Source organism: Hemiscyllium ocellatum, chromosome 8 (assembly GCF_020745735.1).
Source record: "Hemiscyllium ocellatum isolate sHemOce1 chromosome 8, sHemOce1.pat.X.cur, whole genome shotgun sequence".
Taxonomy (NCBI): domain Eukaryota; kingdom Metazoa; phylum Chordata; class Chondrichthyes; order Orectolobiformes; family Hemiscylliidae; genus Hemiscyllium; species Hemiscyllium ocellatum.
The window spans coordinates 108,326,941-108,345,823 of record NC_083408.1 but is presented as its reverse complement, the minus strand read 5'-3'; the positions used below and the strand labels follow the sequence as shown (position 1 = coordinate 108,345,823).

The 18,883-nt window shown below is 42.5% G+C and overlaps 1 protein-coding gene across 3 annotated transcripts in view; it reads left to right on the top strand.

The window, feature by feature from the left end:
- Positions 1-18,883, top strand: part of LOC132818418 (centrosomal protein of 128 kDa) — a 410,636-nt gene that overhangs the window by 369,345 nt on the left and 22,408 nt on the right. The gene's annotated exons all lie outside the window — the stretch shown is intronic.

The following is an 18,883-nucleotide window of genomic DNA, read 5'->3' as shown; positions in this document are numbered from 1 at the left end:
AAATCCTGTTGTGTGAATCAACAGAAAAATATTTTGACAAATTATAACCAGAAATAGAAGCAGAAAGTATCAGAAGCACACTGGAAGCAATTCAGTATCTAAACAGTAGCACGTGGGGGTAAAACTGCATGTGGGAAGGAATGGAACATATAGCCACAGTTGACACATCTGACATTCCCTGTTTGATGTTCAGAAAATAACAGTTGCCATATAACTGGCAACCAATGTGATACCACCTGATTGCACCCTTCCCAGCTGCAATTTCTGCATATCTGATGAACATTGTCTTGGACAGGCCGTTGAAGTTCTCGGTGTCAGGTTGAGTTCTTGTATTTTATTGCACAGTACAGTATTGTACAAGGAGAATATTGACCAGAAGGTTGGTCTTTCCTTCTCCATTTTCTTTCTTTCCTACTCATCTCTAATGAAGGCACTGACTCTCAGGTTAGTAGAGTTCCGTGAGTGGAAGAAGCCCTCTGACACTTACCAATGTGACCCTTCTAAGTTTCCTGCAGAAATATGTGAATGGCTGCATTTCTTGCATTTTTTTCTTGCACCACAATATCATTGATACCTGGAAAAAGGTTGCTGTCTGTTCAACGTGTTCTCATAGGAATTATCCACATGCCAGCACTGATGAGGTGTATCTCGGAACAGAATGCAATTAAGAATAGATTTACTTTGAACTTTGAGTTGGTTGTATATCACAGGAGCACAATGCATTTGGTCAGTATGCTCCTGCATGTCCATTGCATTCATTGAGAAGTCATAATTTGAAGGAGCCGGTATTGGACTGGGGTGTACAAAGTCAAAAATCACCAGGTTATAGTTCAACAGGTTTATTTGTAAGCACTAGCTTTTGGAGCACAGTTCCTTCATCACATAGAGGTGGAGTATAAGTTCATAAGACACAGAATTTATAGCGAACGTTTACAGTGTGATGTAACTGAAATTATATATTGAAGAAGACCTGGATTGTTTGTTAAGTTTCTCATCTGTTAAAATGACAAAGTTGGTTTCAGTTCTTTCATATGTAAATCGCAAAACACTTTGAAAAGATACATTTTCAAGTGAACTTTAACAATTGGTGTCATGTTGGCCCGGATAATGTATTGAAGGTGTGAGCTGCACTGTGTGAGGCTGTCTGTGCCACAATGGTCAGACTGATTCTAATCTAACAAACGGATCTACATGATCTTATATGGATTCATGTAGTTTTTGAGCAAAATAAGATGTAATTCTGCAAATGCAAATTCACCCCACACACTTAGGGTTGTGTGTGCATGTAGGGTGTGTGTGTGGAAGTTATGAGTGTCTGTGAGAGAGAGAGAGAGAGAGAGAGAGAGAGAGAGAGAGAGAGAGTGTGTGTGTGTGTGTGTGTGTGTGTGTGTGTGTGTGTGTGTGTGTGTGTGTGTGTGTGTGTGTGTGTGTGCATTATATATATATATATATATATATATATGTAGGCCATCCCAATGGGGCTATCAGCCTCTGCTCGGCCACTTTTTGTTGTTGCCTGTCCCAAAGACCGCCTTAGAGGACAGTCACCCAAAGCTCTGAGGTCAAATGTCCCAGACCGCTGAAATTTTCTCTGTCTGGGAGGAAACACTCCGGTCTGTTGATTGTATTGCAATGTCCATTCATCTGTTGTCGTAGCCTCCGCTCGGTCTCGCCAGTGTACCATACCTCAGGGCATCTTTGCCTGCAGCGTATGAGATAGACAACGTTGGTTGAGTTGCATGAGTACCTGCCACATACACGATGGGAGGTGCCCCCACGCGTAATGGTGGTATATGTGTCGACACTCTGACATGTCTTGCAGCATCTACCGTGACAAGGTTGTATAGTGTTGTCCTGAAAGCCAGGCAGTTTGCTATGAACAATGATCTGTCTGAGCAAGAAACCGTAATGACCTCCTCAGGAGACAGACACGTGCTGCAACCAACAGGGTAACCTTCATAGTCCAGTACTTCCCAGGAGCTGAACAACTATGCCATGTTCTTCGGAGCCTGCAACACATTATCAATGAGGATATGCACCTCGCCAAGACCTTCCCCACACCTCCACTTCTCACCTTTAAACAACCACCAAACCTCAAACAGACCATTGTTCGTAGCAAACTGTCTGGCTTTCAGGACAACTCCATACAACCCTGTCACAGTAGGCACTGCAAGACGTGTCAGAGTGTCGACACAGACACCACCATTATGCGTGGGGACACCTCCCACTGTGTACATGGCAGGTACTCATGCAGCTCAGCCAACGTTGTCTATCTCATACGCTGCAGGCAAGGATGCCCTGAGACATGGTACATTGGCGAGACTGAGTGAGCCAACGACAACAGATGAATTAACACTGCACAACAATCAATAGACCGGAGTGTTCCCTCCCAGTCAGAGAACACTTCAGCGATCTGGGACATTCGACCTCTGACCCTCGGGCGACTGTCCTCTAAGGCAGACTTTGGGATAGGCAACAACGCAGAGTGGCCAAGCAGAGGCTGATAGCCACGTTTGGTACCCATAGGGATGGCCTCAACCGGGACCTTGGGTTCATGTCACACTACAGGTGACCCCACTGCACTACCACACACACATACAAAGACACACACACACACATACCTACCTACAGACTCATACACTCACACAGAGCCTCTCTCACACACAAGCTCTCTCTCATACGTTCACACATACGCTCCCACGCACACATGTACCCTCTCCTAGACTTATACCCTTTTACACTCACATACATAAACCCACTCTTTCACAGACACTGATAACCCCCTCACACACACACATATGTTTGTGGGGTGAATTTGTATTTGCAGAATTACATCTTATTTTGCTCAAAAACTGCATGACTCCATAAAATTCTGTAAATCCATTTTTTATATTAGAATCAGTCTGACCATTGTGGCACAGACAGCCTCACACAGTGCAGCTCACACCTTCAATACATTATCTGGGCCGACATGACACCAATTGTTAAAGTTCACTTAAGGATGTAAATTTAAAAAGATTCTGCAGTTTACATATGAAAGAACTGAAACCAAAATGTTCATTCCAAACAATCCAGGTCTTTTTCAATGTATAATTTTAGTTACATCACACTGTAAACTTTTGCTATAAATTCTGTGCCTTACAATTGTGTCCTCCACAACCTCCTGATGAAGGAGCAGTGCTCTGAAAGCTAGTGTCCTTTCAATTAAGCCTTTTGGACTATAACCTGGTGTTGTGTGATTTTTAACTTCATTGAGAAGGCAGCGGTTCCTCTACAGCCGTAAGTGTTACTTAGCTGTCTTTCATTGTTTGTTCAGTCTACTTAGATTACAGTCACCGCACTTGAAAGTAATTGATTATATGTGAAGTGCTTTGAGAGATTTCTGAAAGATATATAGCACAATATAATGCAAGTACTTCTTTTCAGAGATATTTCAATGTTGACGGATAATTCAGTTGGTGATAGAAAAGCTGATGGGTATTTTGATGGTTGGTGCTGTTTCCAGTTTACGATGCAGCCACTTTTCTACCTTTGTATTTCCATTTGCACTCCACAAGCCTGCAAAAAAAATCAACCCTTGGGAGGAATGTTTCCAATTTGGTGGGAGGGGAGCATGAGAGGAGTAGGAAGCTTGTTGGGTTAGTGTCCCAAAGCCTACCTTCCTCCCACCAGCTTTTTAATCAATAAGTGAGTACAGATAATGAAAGCAATTAAAGTGGGCAGACAGATAGCAAGTTGTGTTGCCAACTTGGAAAGTTGGAGAAGCAAAGCTTTTTCGTTCTTACTTGGGATGTGGGCTGGCCACTCTTTGTTGCCCATCCCTAATTGCCGTTGAACCTTGTTGAGTCATTTCATTAGACAGTCAAGAATCAACCACTTGGATAGAGAACTGGCTAGGCAGGAGTAGCAGTGGAAGGGAATTTCTCAAAATGGGGACCAGTGACCAATGGTGTTCCTCAAGAACTGTGCTGGACCACTGTTGTTTGTGTTATATGTAATTGATTTTGAGGAAGATACAGGTGGTCTGATTAGCAAGTTTGCAGATGACTCTAAGATTGGCGGATTAGCTGATAGTGAAGGGGCCTGTCAGAGAATGCAGCAGAATATAGATAGATTGGAGAGCTGGGCAGAGAAATGCCAGACAAATGCGAGGTGATGAATTTTGGAAGATCCAATTCAAGAGCGAACTACACAGTAAATGGAAAAGCCCTGGGGAAAATTGATGTGCAGAGAGATCTGGGTGTTCAGGGTCCATTGGACCCTGAAGGTGGCAACACAGGTCAATGGAGTGGTCAAGAAGGCATACGGCATGCTTTCCTTCATCATACAGTGTATTGAGTACAAGAATTGGCAGGTCATGTTGCAGTTGTATCGGACGTTGGTTTGGCCACATTTTGGAATACTGCGAACAGTTTTGGTCGCCATATTACCAAAATGATGTGAATGCTTTGCAGAGGGTGCAATGGAGATTCACAGGATGTTGTGTCATATGTAGGGCGCTAGCTATGAAGAGAAGTTGAGTAGATTAGAATTTTTTTCATTAGCAAGATGGAGGTTGAGGGGGGACCTGATTGAGGTCTACAAAATCATGAGAGGAAAAGACAGGGTGGATAATGAGAAGCATTTTTTCTCAGAATGGGGGACTCAATTACTAGGGATCACGAGTTCAAGGTGAGAGGGGAAATTTTGAAGGGAGATATGCATGGAAAGTTCTTTATGCAGAGAGTGGTGGGTTCCTGGAACGTGTTGCCAGCAGAGGTGGCAGGGGCAGGAACTAAAGTGTCATTTAAAATGTATCCAGACAGATATATGAATGAACAAGGAGTAGAGGGATACAGATCCTTAGAAAATGGACGACAGGTTTAAATAGAGGATCTGGATCAGTGCAGGCTTGGAGGGCCAAAGGGCCTGTTCCTGTGCTGTGATTTTCATTGTTCTTTGTACTTTGTTTCGTGGGTCACATATAGGCCAGACTAGGTTAAGGAAAGCAAATTTTCTTCCCGCAAGGATATTAATGAACCAAATGGATTTTTACAAAGATTGATGATCATTGTCATAGTCACCATTACTGATGGTGGCTTAATGTTTCAGATTGAATTTTAATTTTCATCAGTTGCCATAGTGAGGCTTAAGTCCATGATCCCACAATATTACACTGGGCCTCTGAATTCTTACTTCAGTGGTTTTTCCTCTGTGCTACCATTCTCCCTGCCCCTCCCAATGCAGGTGACCAATAGAAAATCTTTAGAGGTCTGAGCCCAGCATGACTTTCAGCAACATTAGGAAGGAAAGCAACTTCTAGTATGTCAGCTATAAACAAAGGCAAGCACTGACAGGAACCCTCCTTAGGTTGTTTTCAGCAAAAAGAATTTGGCGCCATTTCATTGAGAACATGTTGACAGGGTGAGTGCTGAAAAGATGTTTCCCATTTTTAAGAACAATGTGCAGGGAGTGCTGGTTAGCTCATTTGGCTGGACGGCTAGTTTGCAATGCAGTTATGTCAACGATGTAGATTCAACTCCTGCGCCAGCTGAGGTGTGATGACCCTCAAAGCACCACCAGTCATCTTGTTCTGGTGAGAGAGCAGTCCTAATCTTCTCTGGGACTCTGGCGACTTTATTCCAAATATGGTTTCACCAGTGCCCCATATAACCAACACATAGCCTCATTACTTGTGTTAAAAAACCAAAAGAGCTGCAGATGTGAGAAATCAGAAACAAAGGCAAATATTGCTGGAAAAGCTCAACAGGTCTGGAAATATCTGTGGAAAGAAATCTGAATTAATGCTTTGGGTCAGTCACCCATCTTCAGATCAGAAATTATAATATTGGATTAGCTTTCCTAATTACTTGCTGTACCTGAATACTTGCTTTTTCTATTTAGTGCACAAGGACACCCAGTTCACTTTGCATCTTGCAGATATATATGTTTCTTTTTATTCTTTCTGCCAAAATGGATATTGTCACACTTTCCCTCATTATACTCCATTTCCCGGCACGATGGCACAGTGGTTAGCACTGCTACCTCACACCGTCAGAGACCTGGGTTCAATTCCCGCCTCAGGCGACTCTCTGTGTGGAGTTTGCACATTCTCCTCGTGTCTGCGTGGGTTTCCTCCGGGTGCTCCGGTTTCCTCCCACAATCCAAAAATGTGCAGGTTAGGTGAATTGGCCATGCTAAATTGCCCGTAGTGTTAGGTGAAGGGGTAAATGTAGGGGAATGAGTCGCGCTTCGGTGGGTTGGTGTGGACTTATTGGGCCGAAGGGCCTGTTTCTACACTATAAGTAATCTAATCTAATTCCCACATCTTGGCCCATTCACTAAAGTTATCAATATCACCATTTACTCTCCTTCTTAGCTGAGTCTCATCAACAGGTGTGGCAGCCATACTTTCTGTCCCTTCATCCAAGTACTATCTATGAACTTTAAATAATTAAGATCCCAGCATCATTCACTGCATTTTGCCAACCTGAAGAAGACCCATTTATGCCTACTGTCTGCTTCCTGTTAGACAGTCAATCGTTTATTTATGACAATATGCAAATTCTTATACCATGACTTTTCATTTACCTTTGATACAGGACTTTGTCAAATGTCTTATTGAAGTCCAAGTACAGCACATCTATTGGTTTCCTTTTAACTGCAACATATGTTACTTTCTCAAAGGACTCTAACACATTGCTCAAACATGGTGTTTAGGAACAGGAATAGGCCATTCAGCCCTTCAGCCTGTTCCATATGTCAATGAGATTATGTGTGATCAGTGGTGAAATTCCATACACTTGCCTTTGGCCCATATCCCTGATCCCCTTTGCTTAATAAAATTCAACTACTGTTTGTCCGGCAGCATCAGTCAGTTTTGTACTCAACCAGTGTAGCTCTTGGCATTAAATAGAACATAGTGATAAGCATGAGCTCTAATCAGCATACCTTATATAATTATGGTGAAACTAATAGTCCCCAAGACCAAATGCAATTTGGGAAGGCGAAGTGAATTATAATGAATTGCAAATATTTTAGAGGTGGCATCAAAAAAGGGAATTTACTTGGAGATATTAAAGGGCTTGAAGAAGCAATTCCATTTAATTTTGTGTTGAATTAAATATTGTTATCTATGTTTTTCCTCCCTTTACTATTTTTGTTAAACAGAATGCAATTCAAGAATCACATTGTATTCTCTCTCCCTGCCCCTGCCTGTGCACAAAAACAAAACAAACTTATCTTGAAAATGTATCTTGGGAGAGGATTGGGGTGGCAAAGTAATGCAAAACTGATATTGTGGATGCAAGGCGCAGGTCTTGTGTCCAAAACCAGCAGGTTTAACAAGGCAGTGGGTTATAGAATGCCTTTCTTGCCATTTGAGTTTCTCAAATGTCAAGTTGATGGTTAAATTCATGAAGATAGAAAAGTGCTGTCCGTAACTGTTGTTGGTGGATGTTTAAACTGCTCCAGGAGGTTTAAAAGTTGACCTTTTTGTTGATGGCATTGGGGAAATTGTATTATCTTTCCTTTGCGTACTCATCCATTTATTTCACAACTAATACAGTAGATGCTCAGTAAAAGTTCTGGGATCTATCAGCTGATGCACAAAAGGTGCTGCTGTTTGCCTCTGAATGACGCATTTCCCAGAAACTCAACATGCCACCAGCAATGTGTTCCAACAAAGCAGCCTTTATTTTAAGTGAAGAGTTTAAGCAACTAAAAATATAACCATGATAAATCTCAGTCATCACATTTCGTAAAGTGCAGAGAAGTAAATATAAGCAGTGTGCTTTGACCGACTCAAGGATTGTAACAAAAACAGAAATTGCTAGAAAAGCTCAGCAGGTCTGGCAACACAGGTGAAGAGGAATCAGAGAAACATTAACTCTGATTTCTCCTGACTGATGCTGCCGGACCTGCTGAGCTTTTCCAGCAATTTCTGTTATAGTCATAGAGATGTGCAGCATGGAAACAGACCCTTCGGTCCAACCTGTCCATGCCAACCAGATATCCCAACCCAATCTAGTCCCACCTGCCAGCATCTGGCCCATATCCCTCCAAACCGTTCCTATTTATCTACCCATCCAAATGCCTCTTAAATGTTGCAATTGTACCAGCCTCCACCACTTCCTCTGGCAGTTCATTCTATACACATACCACTCTCTGTGTGAAAAAGTTGCCCCTTAAATCTCTTTTATATCATTCCCCTCTCACCTTTCTGATTTATACCATCTGCAGTTCTTTCAGTTTTTAAGGGACTAATAACAGTTTGTTAAAATGGAAAAAGATTACAACTCCTGATGCTTTCATATGACAGGTTCTGTTTAGAAATCACCTCCTGACCTTTCAGTATTAACCTGTTTGTGTTGCATTTCCCTGGTTGCTTCATTTCAATTTTCCTCTTTAACTTTTATATAAACTTCTGTTCATCAGATTTAAGTGTATAAACTGTGCCTACCTACAGCTTATTTGAAGTACATTGGCAGCTAGTAATCAGTATATACTTATCCGCCGTAGTGTGGCCATCCAAAGAGACATGCTATCATTAATCCATGCAGTTTACTTCGCACATCTTGCATTCGAACTAGGAGCCCCTCAAACATGCTCCACCATTTAATACGATCATGGCTGGTCTCATCTCGTCCTCCACTCCACTTTCTTGCCCATTTCTTAAATACCTTCCAACCGATAATGTGATCTTTTTATGGAATGTTTGTGGTGAGTTGGCCAGTCGATGCACTTTGATGTTGTCGGCTAGTGTAGGCCAGTAACTGGAGTGAACTCGTCCATATGGGTTAACGTCAGCCAGCAAAGTGTAAACATTTGCATGCATTTAACCTGAGCTCCATTTTAACTCCCTGCCATGAAACTTCACTCACACCTGCCAGTGGTTTGAAAGGCTGGTGGTGCTTATAGCTCACTGACAAATGTAATTGGAAAAGACTGCTAGTCAGCCAAATAGCCTTCTTTAATTTTTAACCCATGAAATGAATGATTGGGTCTGGTACTGTGCTATTGCTGACAATTCTTCTCTGCTGACTGTCCAGATGTGAAGTTAAATGTTTTGCCAATTCTGACATCTACCCCAAACTTGCTATGTTATTTCTGATGCATTTTACAGGCACTTCAACCTCATCCACTGTTCTAATACATGATCCTGCAACCATTCTAAAAGCTATGTCAGTATTGGCATGGTGGCTCAGTGGTTGGTGCTGCTGCCTCACACCACCAGGGGCCTGGATTTGATTCAAGCCTTGGGTGACTGTCTGTGTGGAGTTTGCACATTCTCCCCATGTCTGCATGGGTTACCTCCCACAACACAAAGATGTGCAGGTTAGGTGAATTGGCCATGCTACATTGCCCCGTGGTGTTCAGGGAGTGTAGGCTAAGTGCATTAGTCAGGGGTTAGGGTTTGGTTGGAATACGCTTCGGATGATTGGTGTGGACCTGTTGGGCCGAAGGGCCTGTTTCTACATTGTAGGGATTCTATGATGATAAATCCCATCTTGTTTTGGCACATGCCACCACATTGTTTACCTCTACCTTTGCAGTATCTCCTGTAAGCATTTGTCCAATTCCCTTCGAAGACTACTGTTGCATCTGTATCCACCAACCTATTGGACATTGCATAAGAAATGTTATGCTGCTATCACCTTTGATTTTTTTTCGGGAAACTAGGGATTCCTTTTTGTAGGGAATGTAGAAATGATTTTGTTGGAGACTGTCCATTTAAAACATTGAGGTCCAGAACAAGGGGATTTAATGAACGTACGTGCTTTTCTTGATCTTAGATTCATAATTTTGATGTCCAACAATCTCTCCGTAATGAAGGTTTTCAGCAATAGACGAGTTGAGATGGACAGAGTCAGGCAATATTATGGAGGTGGAAATGGGTGGCCGTTATGGAGGTATGGAGTTATCTATATGACAAGGCTGTGTACTGTCTGGTTCAGCCTCAGAGAATTTCCAGGGAGGGAATGGAATGGGCAGAGAGGGAGCAGAGCTTGAACTGGAGACAAATAGACTACTTTTAAATTCAATCATTGCATTTGTGAGCACTGTTGACTGGACCAGTATTTATTGTCCATCCCTAATTGTCAGAGGGCAGTTGAGTGTCAATTGCATTGTGTGGATCTGGAGTCACATGTAGGATAGAGCAGGTAAAGTCAGCAGAATTCCTTCTCTAAAGGACATTAGTGAGTCAGATCAGTTTTCTGACAATGAACAATAGTTTCATGGTCACCATCAGACTTTTAATTCCAGATTATTATTGAATTCAAATTCACATTTTATTATCTGCCATGGTGGAATTCGAATCAAGATCCTCATATGTTTACAAAAACAGAAATTGCTGGAAAATCTCAGCAGGTCTGGCAGCATCTGTGGAGAGAAATCAGTGTTAGTGTTTCAGGTCATTCTGAGTCGGGACCGACTCAGAACTGATAATCAAGAAGCCTATCTCTGTCTTAAACACACTCAATGACTTGGCTTCCACAGTCTTCTGTGGCAATGAGTTCCAAAGATAAACCACCTTCAAACTGAAGAGGTTCCTCCTCATCTCAGTCCCTTTACTCTGAGGTAGTGCCCTTGGGTTCTAGACAGGCCTCTCTGTATTCTGTAAGTTTCAGTGAGATACACCCCTTATCCTTCAAAACGCCATCAAGTACAGACCCATGGTCCTTGTATAACAAGCCCTTCATTCCTGGGATCATTCTCGTAAACCTCCTATGGACCAAAGCAAAAGCACATCCTACCTTAGATATGGGCCCAAAACTACTCACAATATTCTGAATGCAGTCTGACCACAGCCTTATGCAGCCTCAGCAATATAACCCTGCTATTGGATACCGAGGGATAGGATCAATTTACATTTGGAAGAAAATTGGCTTCTGAGTGATAGGTAGCATGATTTTGTGCAGGGAAGGTCATGTCTTACCAACTTAATAGAATTCTTTGAGGAAGTGACAAAATTGATTGATAAGGGAAGGGCTGTAGATGTCATATACATGGACTTCAGTAAGGCGTTTCATAAGGTTTTCCATGGTAGGCTGATGGAGAAAGTGAAATTGCATGGGGTCTAGTGTGTACTAGCTAGATGGATAGAGAACTGGCTGGGCAACAGGAGGCAGAGAGTGGTAGTGGAAGGGAGTTCCTCAAAATGGAAAACTGTGACCAGTGGTGTTCCTCAGCGATCCGTATTGGGATCACTGTTGTGTGTGATATATATAAATGATCTGGAGGAAGGTTTAGGTAGTTTGATTAGCAAGTTTTCAGATGACACTAAGATTGGTGGAGTAACAGATAATGAAGGGGCATGTCAGAGAATGCAGCAGAATATAGACAGATTGAAAAGTTGTGCAGAGAAATGTCAGCTGAAGATTATTCCTGACAAATGCGAGATGCTGCATTTTGGAAGATCCAGTTCAAGAGTGAACTGTATGGTAAATGGAAAAGTCCTGGGGAAAATTGATGTACAGGGAGATCTGGGTGTTCAGGTCTATTGTTCCCTGAAGGTGGCAATGCAGATCAGTAGAGTAGTTAAGAAGGCACAGCATGCTGTTCTTCATCGGACGGGGTATTGAGTACAAGAGTTGGCAGGTCATGTTATAGTTTATAAGACTTTGGTTCGGCCACATTTGGAATACTGTGTACAGTTCTGGTCGCCACATTACTAAAAGGATGTGGATGCTTTGGAGAGGGTGCAGAGGAGGTTCACCAGGATGTTGCCTGGTATGGAGGGCGCTGGCTATGAGGAGAGGTTGAGTAGATTAGGATTATTTTCATTAGAATCACGGAGGTTGCGGGGGGACCTGATTGAGGTCTACAAAATCATGAGAGGTATAGACAGGTGGGTAGCGAGAAGCTTTTTTCCGGAGTGGGAGCCTCAATTACTAGGGGTCATGAGTTCAAGGTGAGAGGGGAAAAGTTTAAGGGAGATATGTGTGGAAAGTTCTTCACGCAGAGAGTGGTGGGTGCCTGGAACGCATTGTCAACAGAGGTGGTAGAGGCGGGCATGATAACGCCAATTAAGTTCTATCTAGACAGGTACGTGAATAGGGAGGGAGCAGAGGGACACAGATCCTTCGAAATAGATGACAGGGTTAGATAGAGGATCTGTATCTGTGCAGGCTTGGAGGACCAAAGGGCCTGTTCCTGTGCTGTAACATCCTTTGGTCTTTTCCTTTGTTGTATTCTAGTCCTCTTGAAATAAATGCTAACATTGCATTCACCTTCCTAAGCTGAGCCTTAAGAAAATCCTGAACTCAGACTCCAACACCCTTTATTCTTCAGATATCCAAAGCCTGTCCTCATTTAGAAAATAATCTATGCCTCTATTCTTCCTACCAAAGTACATAACCTCACACTTTACCACATTGTAATTGTTGTGCACTCACCTAACCTTTCCAAGCCCTTCTGCAGCCTCTCCATTTATTCAACTCTACCTATCCCTCCCCCTATCTTTGTGTCATCTGCAAACTTAACAATGCCTTTAGTTACTTCACTAAGGTCATTTACATGAATAATTGTCATCCTCACACGGACCTCTGCAGAAGTCCACTCAACACCAGCTGCCATCCTGAAAAATACCCCTTTATCCCCACTCTTTGCCTTCTGCCAGTCAGCCAATCTTCTGTCTATGCCAGTGCCTTGCCCCCAACACCATGGGCTCTCACTTTATTCAGCAGCCTGCTGTGTGACACCTTGTCAGCGACCTTCTAGAAATCCAAATGCATCATGCCCAATGGCTCTCCTTTGTCTAACTTGCACATTAAATCCTCAAAAAATTCTAACAGATCTGTCAGGCATGACCTCCCCTTGATGAAGCCATGCTGACTCCACCCATTTTACCATGAATATTATACTTAATAGTGGACTGTACACTCTTACTAATGACCAAGGTCAGGCCAACAGTCTGTCATTTGCCCAGAAACCCCTGACAGTGCTGCTCTACTATCTTCACTGTTAAGGTCCCCTAACAATCAAGTCTGGCCAGCTCCTCCCCTCATGTCTTTGTAGGTACATTTATTTAATTGTAATGCCATTACAGCTGAATAAAGCTTCTCCCTGCAGGGTGAATTCAATCATATTATGGTCGCTATCCCCTAAGGATTTCTTCACCTTAAGCTCCCTAGTCAGCTTGGCCACTTTACACATCTCCAGATCCAGAATTGCCTGTTTCCTAGTGATCGCTGCCAACATGTGGCTCCAACAAAACAATCTCAAAGATATTCCACAAATTCCTTCCTTGAGATCTGCTACCAACCTGATTTTCCCAGTCCCTTTGCATATTGAAGTACCCCATGATTATTGCAGTAGTCCTTCTCTTATATGCCTTTTTTATTTCCTGATTTATTTTCTACCCCCCATCCTGACTACTGAGAGGAGACAGAAGCATAATTCCGATCAGATTCTTTTTGCCCTTGCAGTTTCTCAACTCTACCCACAGAGATTCTATGCATTCTGACCTGATAGATTGTTGCCATCAATTTAATTTCTTACTTACAAGGTAACCCTTCCCCCTCTGTTCATTTGCCTGTCCTTTCTTTAGGATGCATGTTCATGGATTTAATTGACAGCCAGAACCCCTTGCAACCACGTCACTGTGACACTCACAACATTAAACCCGCCAATTTCAGTCAGCACTGTAGGCTTACTTACTTTGTTTCATAAACTGTGTGCATTTATGTAAAACACCCTCAGTTCTGCATTGACCATCCAGTTCTCGTAATTGTCCCCTTACTGTTCCTGAAGTTAGATCCCTGATCATTTCCATAGTCTCTGTTCTTGTTCTTGAAATTATAATACATGTCTCCTGAGCCCAACCTTTTTAACCAGCTTAAAGTCCTTGTGACCATCCTATTAGCCTTTCCTGGTCCCAGTTCGGTTCTCGGGTGGAGCCTATCCCAATGGTACAGTTCCTCCCTGCCCCAGTATGGATGCCAGTGCGCTAAAATCTCATCTTTCTTCCCTTCCCCTTCTTCCTATCCCTGTTCCTTCTCATGCCCCTTTAGATTGCCTGTGCCACCATATGCCCACTTCAAATCAACCAAGCCCTGTCAGGTGCTGCTTCCATATATCTTTCAGAACCAGTGACCCAGTGTGCAATGCAGTCTTCAGGATCCATGCAGTAGAATTGAAAATAATTTTAAAATCATTGGAAAGAAATTAATGTGCTACTGATATAATAAACTCCTGATTTTAAATACACTAACATTGGTAATAGAAAAAGAAACTACTCTAGAGCAAGAACATCATCTTTTAGATTCCTACTTGGATGGTAAATAATCATGAAAAGACATCAACCGTGTATTCTGTTTTGAGAACATTTGTAGCTCAGGTTCAGGTTCTGGATGTGGGTTTGCTCGCTGAGCTGGGAGGTTCATTTCCAAATGTTTTGTCACCATACTAGGTAACATCTTCAGTGGGCCTCAGGTGAAGCAGTGTGCATGATTCCTGCTTTCTATTTATATGTTTGGGTTTCTTAAGGTTGGTGATGTCATTTCCTGTGGTGATGTCATTTCCTGTTCTTTTTCTCAGGGGGTGGTAGATAGGGTCTAACTCAATGCGTTTGTTGATAGAGTTCTGGTTGTAATGCCATGTTTCAAGGAATTCTCGTGCGTGTCTGTTTGACTTGACCTAAGATGGATGTGTTGTCCCAGTCGAAGTTGCATCCTTCCTTGTCTGCATGTAAGGATATTAGTGAGAGAGGGTCATCTCATTTTGTGACTAGTTGGTGTTCATGTATCCTGGTGGCTAGTTTTCTGCCTGTTAGTCCAAAGCAGTATTTGTTACAGTTTTTGCATGGTATTTTGTAAGTGACATTAGTTTTGCTTGTCTGTATGGGGTCTTTCAAGTTCACTAGCTGCTGTTTTAGTGTGTTGGTGGGTTTGTAGTCTACCCAAAGAAACTCAAACATATAAATAGAAAGCAGGAGTCATGTACACTGCTTCGCCTGAAGCCCACTGTAGATGTTACCTAGTAGGGTGACGAAATGTCTGGAAATGAACTTGGCAGCTCAGTGAGCAAACCGACATTTGTTATTACAATTTCTCAAAAGATTTTTTAATTCTTAGATCAATAGAGCAAAGTCACTATTAAATTTTAAAACCATGCAAACATTCATCATGGCTACAGGTGTCATAAAATGATGATTGCTACATTTCATGAAGGCGACAGAACAGAGTAGAACACAGTTTCCCTTCCAAAGCACAATGCCTGGCAATCAGTGGAGAGGATGCAGTTTCTTTGTCTTCAACTTTCAGAAGCTGTTTCTGTTTAACAGCCAGAGCTATCAGTTGATCTAAATTACAGCATGAAGCTTGATAACATGGACCTGCAGTAACATTAGGTTACATCTTTTTAATGTATTTGGCTCCTTCAATGAAAAAAGTATAGTAATAGTTACACAGTATTGGTCAATGTACTTTTGTAGTACAGTTCCTTATGGTGAATCATTGTGATAAAACACCCACAGGGAGGTGATGGTGTAGCGGTAATTTACAGGGGGCTAGGAATCTGGAGACCCAGCTGAATGCTTTGGTATGGATTCCAATTTCACGATAACAGCTTCTGGAATTGAAAAAGATCAGTTAATAATAATTAATAAAACAATAAATAATTGTTACCATGCTAGCTTTGTCATAACAAGGAGGCACACTTTTAAAATGAAATGTAGGAGATTTTGAGGTAATTTGAGGAAAATGCTTTTCACTCAGAGGGTGTAGTGGAGGGGTCTGGAATGCACTGGCTGGGAGGGTAAGCTCACAACCTTTAACAAGCACTTGGAGGAGCACTTGAAATGTCATAACATTCAAGACTATGGGTCTGTTGTTGGAAACTGGACTTGTATAGATTTAGTGTATGTTTGATGAGCACCTTCTGTACTGTATGATTCTATAATGAAATACATCATCCAACAGCAACATTCAAAGGTGTAAGCAATTTTAGGGTTATTTTTAGAATGTTTCCTTTCTCGTCGTGCAAGGAGATATGTGTTTCTAAGGCTTCCTGACCCCAGACCAGAAAATTGAGTGGGGGAGAAAATACCACTTTCTGTGATCCCCATAGTGGGCACCTTGTCCTCAGGAAAGGTGCTTGTCTGATATGCACCCAAGGGTAAAAGTGAGGACTACAGATGGGTGGAGATCAGTCAAGATTAGAGTGGTGCTGGAAAAGCACAGCAAGCCAGGCAACATCTGAGGAGCAGGAAAGTCAACATTTCGGGCAAAAACCCTTCATCGGGAAAGAAGCAGGGAGCCTCTGGGGTGGAGAGACAAATGGGAGGGGGGTGGAGCTGGGGAGAAGGTAGCTAAGAGTGTAATAGGTTTATGGAGATGGGGGATGAAGGTGATAGGTCGGAGAGGAGGATGGAGTGGATGGGTGGAAAGGAAGATAGGCAGGTAGGGCAGGTCATGAAGATGGTAAATACAGTAAATATTTACTGTATCCGTTGCTCCCGATGCGGTCTTCTCTACATTGAGGAGACAGGATGCCTTTTCGCAGAGCGCTTCAGGAAACATCTCTGGGACATTCGCACCAATTAACCCCACCGCCCTGTGGCCCAACATTTCAACTCCCCCTCCCACTCTGCTGAGGGCATGCAGAGAATATGTCACATTGTCTATGATAACAGTATGGATGAAACCAGCAAGTTCTGAAGATGTGGTTTTGCCTTGTGGCTGCTTAAAGGCTGGATACTCGGCAATTACTTTGACAGAACAAGGGCAATGGAACTGTCAAGCAACTTCATGGAAGTAAAGCTATGTGTCACTAAGATAATTGTAGAACCTCGTCCTATGTTTGTATTAGATGTCACTAATGGAGAGCATGTAGATGAGAACACAAAAAGGAAAGAGACAAGCTTTTTCCCAGGGTGAAGGATTCAATAGCCAGAGATCATGAGAGGTGGAAAGTTTAAGGGGGATACACACGACAAGTACTTCACACAGAGGGTGTTGGGCGTTTGGAATGTGTTGCCATCAGAGGTGGTAGAGGCAGGCGCGGTAGGTTCATTTAAGATGCGTCTGGACAGATGCATGAGTAGGGGAGTAGAGGATTACAAATGCTTAAGAATTGACTGACAGGTTTAGACAGTACATTTGGATCAGCTTAGACTTGAAGGGCCGAAGGGTCTGTTCCTGGGCTGTAAATTTTCTTTGTTCTTTGTTCTATCATGGGTTGGGAGAAATAAGTACTGAGGTATTAATACTAAGAAAGTCAAAAAGACACCGTTGATGAGAATCAACCTTTTACGGACATTTGCCATCATTTTGTCAATCACTATACCCTTTCTGTCCTGCTTTATTTTGTTTTGTGATGTTGGTTTATGGAGGAATGATTGGATACCTACTATGATATTTTATACTGGAACTGGTGAGTTCATAACAAATGCAAAGCAGGGCATTTTGGCAAGAAAGGGATACTATAAACCATTTCAACCTATTAGAAGGAAGCCAAGTCTTTAGATTAGATTCCCTACAGTGTGGAAACAGGCCCTTTGGCCCAACCAGTCCACACTGACCCTCTGAAGAGTAACCCACCCAGACCCATTTCCCTCTGACTAATGCACCTGACACTATGGGCAATTGAGCATGGCCAATTCACCTGACCTGCACATCTTTAAATTGTGGGAGGAAATCGGAGCACCTGGAGAAAATCCACACAGACATGGGGAGAATGTGCAAACTCCACACAGATAGTCGCCCGAGGTAGGAATTGAACCTGGGACCCTCGTGCTGTAGGCAGCAGTGCTAACCACTGAGCCACTGTGCCGCCCAGATTGAGAACAAGGGAACTACCTGCATCAGTTGGACCACAACAAATCTGAGAGGTCCAAAGAATAGGAAAGGCATGGCAAATTACCGAGTTTGAGAGTGGTGAGACTTTCACTGGAGGAAAACAATTCATATCATTCTTAGCATTCGGTAGATATGCAAAATTTGATGGAAATATTCGAGTTATGCATCAAGATAGTCCTGAACTTCATGTTAATTCCAATGCAGGGGTAGTGATCTAATGGTACTGTTGCTGAACCAGTAATCAGAGAGCCAGGTAATGTTCCAGGGATCTGGGTTCAAATCCTAATATGATAGATGGTGAAATTTGAAGATCATGATATTTTTTAGAAAACTGGAACGAAGAGTCAAATGATGATAATGAAAGCATTGTCGATTATATGTCCTTTCAGGAAGATAACTGCCATTCTTGCCTGGTGTGGCCCACAGCAATTTGGTCCCCTCTTAACTTAGGGATGGCAATAAATGCTAGCCTCGCCAGCGAATGTGCAAATTAAAATGTCTGAATGTTTAGCATGTTCCTCCAATAGATAGGCAAAAGTCTTACACTGAAGTCAATTTACATTATTATAAACTTCTGTTTGTTCTTTCAAAACAAAGATTCCTTTTCCAAGATTCCTTGCACCATCCTCAGTCAAGAGGATAGGCTGATTTCCTGCTCTCAGGCCTCTGCCTATGCTGCTGTACAATCTGTCACCTTGTAGTTGTGTTGCTTTAGCATACTGGAGGCCTGTGACTAGTGGAGTCCCTCAGGGGCCTGTTTGTTATTTATATCAATGATTTGGATGATTAATAAATTTGCTGATGACACTAAAATAGTTGGTATCATGGACAGTGAGAGAGGTTATCAGGAATTGCAACAGGACCTTGATCAGCTGAGGAAGTGGGCCAAGAAATGGCAAGTGAGTTTAATATAGATAAACCTTGCATTTTGGAAAGTCAAATCAAGTTAGTAGTTTCATAATGAATGGTAGGGCCTTAAGGAGTGGAATGGAACAGCGGGACCTTGGAGTTCAAGTGCACGGTTCTCTGAAAGTGGAGCCACAGGTACGGCAGTGAAGAAGGCTTTTGGCACACTGGCCTTCATCAATCAGGGCATTGAGTAC